The sequence below is a fragment of the Penaeus vannamei genome, chromosome 30 (assembly GCF_042767895.1).
Source record: "Penaeus vannamei isolate JL-2024 chromosome 30, ASM4276789v1, whole genome shotgun sequence".
Classification (NCBI taxonomy): Eukaryota; Metazoa; Arthropoda; class Malacostraca; order Decapoda; family Penaeidae; genus Penaeus; species Penaeus vannamei.
In genome coordinates this window covers 7,249,986-7,255,516 of record NC_091578.1, presented here as the reverse complement: position 1 = coordinate 7,255,516, position 5,531 = coordinate 7,249,986, and positions in this window count along the sequence as shown.

Genomic DNA, 5,531 nt, shown 5'->3' with positions numbered 1-5,531 from the left:
TTTGGTGTTTGAGTTTCTCGCCTTTTCCTACTCGTCAGCGAAATTGCACTATACAAAGACTGCAGATGTGCGTGGTAAGTATCATAGTTCCACATACATAACTTTACCCAAGTGCTCCTAAACAGTACGCATTTATTCAAGGCGGAAATACAGTCAAGAGGCTGCCATCAACCTGTCATCAATCATTGCCAACCCAACAAGTGCAGATACATCATCACTTCGATAAAAGATACCTGAATATAGTGGTTTGTTTTAAAAGTTTCATTACAAGGAATTAGTTATTCAAAGAACAGCAGACCTGAGAATTGATCAGGCTTTGTATAATTCATTAATTACATCTATTAGCAAATATGTATTCCTTGTTCGTGTAAACATTCAGTTCTATAGTCAACACCAGAAAATGTACGATTTGGAAAATTTGAAATGAGCGATTACGTTTGATTGAAGCACCCATCAACCTTTTGTACATTAGTCTTTTAACTGACACCTACAGATATTTGAATGATAAAACTACTTTTCACAATTGGCTGGTGGAGAATTCATTCCGTCTGGTTGTAATGCGGTTGTGATAGGATGGAACTTTATACTAGTATCAGTCCTTTATATTTAGATAAGAATGCAAGGAAACAGATACAATATACATGTACGCAGAAATGTATATACGTATATCAATCTATTTGTCTCTTATCCATGTCTAAATATGTATATATACATATATATATTTATATAATATGTATATGGATATCTATACACACACACGCACACATACATGTCTATATCCGTATCATCATCACCAAAGGGGCTGCCACCAACGGGGGCGCATAGCCGCATCCTCGGCCCACCTCCAGTTCTTCACGACAGATCGAGATGCCCAAGCCACGACTTCCTATGTCTCTCCATAGGCCTCCACGCAGGATTGTCTCGTAAAGAGACATGATGGGCAGGGTCATCCAAAGGGAAAATAGCTAGGTGCCCGCATAACCTGAGTTGGCAGTTATGGATTATGCAAGTAACAGGTCCCATACCAGTCTCACGGTGAAGTCATAGGTTGGACACATGGTTCTGCCATAGTCCCCGTGATCCGGCGTAGGGACTTATTACAAAAGACGTCGGGACATGACTCCAGGGTACTAGATAGCGTCCAGGTTTCGCTTCCATAGAACATATATATATATATATATATATATATATATATATATATATATATATATATATATATATATATATATATATATTTGTATGTGTATGTGTGTGTGTGTGTGTGTGTTTGTGTGTGAGTGTGTGTGTGAATACATATACACACAAACACACACATGCATACACAGTCATATACATGCATACATACATCTCTCTCTCTCTATATATATACATATAATATTATGACGCCATGTAAATATCCATACGCATGAAATAACTATTAGATAAATATGTTTTATTGTCATATTCTTTAAAGAAATAAAAACTGCAAAACCTGATTTTTAAAAAATGAATGTAAAGGAATTTCTAATAAAAAACAGTTATTAGATAATGGAATAACTAAATGATTCCAGGTAAAGCTAAATGTCTATATATAATGAATTAATTCTTTGATTAATATATTTCAAGTCTCTTATTGAAAAAAGCAAAACTATATAAATCTATATTACCTCCTCTATAAATGTTTTCCTTTCTTAGTTACATATCTGAATAATAGATGGCGCTGTAAGAAATTTTAGGCCTCACATTTTTTTAACAGTGTGATGCTTGCGTTCCTATCTTTCATATATATGGTCTTTGGTTTTAACCTTCACTCAAAGGAAAAAAAAAACGACAGAAACAAGAGCCATGGGAATTTAACAAACTGAAAATAGACAGCGAGACAAGACCAAAGACTATATCTGAAAGATAGGAAAACAAGCATCACATCATAAAAAATAGGTCTAAATCCTCTTACAGCGCCATCTATTATTCAGATATGTAACTAAGAAAGGAGAACTTTCATAGACTATGAATTTATATAGATTTTTTAATTGTTATTTCAAGTTTTAAAAGTTTTGCTTCAGTTGTAGTTTTGCATATTTTTTCAATAAGACACTTGAAATATATTGATAAAAGAATGAATTCATGTGTGTATATATATATATATATATATATATATATATATATATATATATATATATATACACACACACACACACACACACACACACACACATACACACACACACACACACACACACACACAGAGGATATATATATATATATATATATATATATATATATATATATATATATATATATATATATATATATATATATATATATATATATGTATATTATATATATATATATATATATATATATATATATATATATATATATATATATATATATATATATATATATATATATATATATATACAACTTTACATGGAAGTATATCTTTGGTGTTAATGCAATGAATACAAACTTGAATTCAAGCATACTCCTACAATCATTCGGCATTAACAAATTCTTCATGTTTTTCATTCATTTTTGTTGTCATTAAATCAAAGATATATAAAACACATTTACTTAAAACTTTTCTTTATTTGATTTCAAGTCATCATCAATGAAAGTATTAATGACAGCAGGCCTCCAATCAAAACAGAAAAGAAACATGCAAAAGCAAAAAAAAGAAAAAAAAAAGAAAATCCCTCTCCTATCTTACGATAGTAAACAAACAGACGACACATCGCGTACACAGCGTCATCTATTGTTCAGATATCACACTATGTGTCTACCGTTGGGACTCACAAACTTTTGCCATGCTTTGCTATAAATGTTCTCCTTTCTTAGTTACATATCTGAACAATAGATGGCCCTGTAACAAGTATGGGCCTCACATATTTTCTTAACGGTGGGATGCTTGCTTTCCTATCTTTCATAAAAAAACGACAGAAATAAAAGCCATGGGAATTTAACAAACTGAAAATAGACAGACACAAAACCAAAGACTATATGAAAGGTAGGGAAACAAGCATCACACCGTAAAAGAAGAAGAAGAAGAAAATAAAGTGTCCAAACCTCCTACAGTGCCATCTATTGTTCAGATATGTAGCTAAAAGCGTTTTAAGCAGGGAAAGTTCTAGCCTGAAATCTCAAGCGTTTTTCTTGCTAACTCAAGCATTTCGCTTGCTTTCTCAAGCGACCTCCGTAGATGGCTTGACTTGTGCTTGCTAAGTCAAGCGGTGTACCGTCCCCATGGCAACGGCGTCGGTCGCGTACCGTACTGGTCACGATCCTTCGAATGCGGGCGTTGGCCAGGAACTCCGCTTAATATCTTATCAGATAAATAATTTTTTCACGGTATCTGATTCTGTAATTTTCTTAAAATCATATTCAAAGAAATTGAAAGTAACTGAAAACGAAAGGAGATAATGGAGATTATGGGAATAAAAAGTTTTACTTATGAATAATAAATGATTATAACACGAACCATTTTCCTCTTATTGTTAAACTTCTCGTCTTTCTTAATCGAGAATATATCTGCTATTTTATGAAATAAAGCATATTTCAAGTGAAAAAGTCTGAGAAATTCTAGCAACGTTCTTCTGTTGATATTATATTCGATGATTTGTTATATTTAACCTCATAAAATCGGATATATGGGAATGGGTAGGCCTATATTTTAATTCAGGGATATTCATTTGTTTTGATAGCGCGTCAGAATGAAAGGGCTGTCAATCGGAAGTATGTGTCATTGTTTTAGAGGCACTTTATATGAATATAGGAGAAAATATATCGCTTTGTTAAGATGTTTGGGTATATTTATTTACTTCTCTGCAATCTTGATGCGGCGCTAGCTTGCCAGTTGTTTTGAATTGCGCGCTCAAACTGTTACCAACCGCAAGTGAAATAAACCCCACCCTCTTATGCTTAAGTTATCTCTTTCCGAGATTGTTGGTGGGAATATTGCTTTTAAAACCCAAGTATATATATTACGTGTGTTATTTTGATATTTCTATGCTCATCAAGGACTGTTATGATTTGTACTTTATAAACAGACATTTCCACATGTCTGGCATCACTGAAGAGGGCCTGCCTGCCTTGGAAAGCGTTTTAAGCTTTAATATCATTTTAAGCTTTAATATCATTCTTATTATCATTGTCATATATTCGAATAGGAGCAGAAACTAAGTATTTTAAGCATGTGAATTATCAATTCATTTGAGCTGCGATAGCTCGGTCGGCCCGAACGGTACAGTTCTTGGCCTATATGCAGGAATTCTTGCCCAAACGCTACCCTGGTTAAAGTATTTTAAGCATGGCAATTACTTTATCTTTCGGGTTGCGATAGCTCGGTGGGTAGCGCGCGAGACTTGGGTTCTGGGGACAGGGGTTCGAGACGCGGTCAAGGGAGGGTTGCCAACGCTTTTGTTTTCATCAGCATTGGCGGTGTCGCCTTCGTTATTATCCTTTTTTATTGAGATAATTATTGGTTTTATATGCAGTTATTATTATTATTATTATTGTTAGTATCAGTATAGTCTTTCTTATTATTATGGCAATTATTATTATTATTATTGTCTGTTATTAAAATTATCCTTGTTATTGTTACTGTTATTATTGTTAATACTATTATTATCATTATCATTATTATTATTTTCATCATTATTGCCGATTTTATTACTATTGTTATTATCATTAATAACAAAAATACAATCATTATCACTATCGATATCATCAGAAATATCAATATCAAAATTATTATTATTACTATTATCATAACATAATTTCTATTATCATTATCATTATTATTATTATCATCATTATCATTATCAACTTCATGTTGTCATCGGTATTATCATCTTTTCATTTCTATTATCATTTCGAATATAGATTGATTATTGTCTTTATTACTGCCAATTTTTATGATGATACCTATTATAACTTATTATCATTGTCATCACCATCTTTATCATTATCACCATTATTATTTTCATTAATATTATCATTGTGATTGTATTATCATTATCATTATCATTATTTTTTCTATTCCTATCACTTTTATTACATTATGGATGCTATCATCATTGTCATTATTATCATGATTGGTATCACTGTTAATGATATTATCATTCATATTGTTAGTATTATCATGAATATTATGACTGTTACTATTTGTATTATCATTATTATTACTATCATCATTATTTACATTATTATTACTATTATTATTATCATTGCTCTGATTATTCTTATCATTACTTTTAGTTAGGCCCCTTATTATTGTTATTAACATTTTTGTTTTTGTTACTTTTACTTTATCATCATCATCATCATCACTCTCTTCATTATCATCATCCTTATCACCGTTGTTATTGTTAGTATCATTATCATTATGGTCAGCATCATTATCATTATTGTCAGCATCATTATTATTATCATTTTATTATTGTTGGTGCTCTTATCATCATTACTATTATCATTATTACTTTTATTATTATTATTATCACTCTTATTATCTATCATTCCAATATTTATTATTTGTCATCATCATACTTACACTC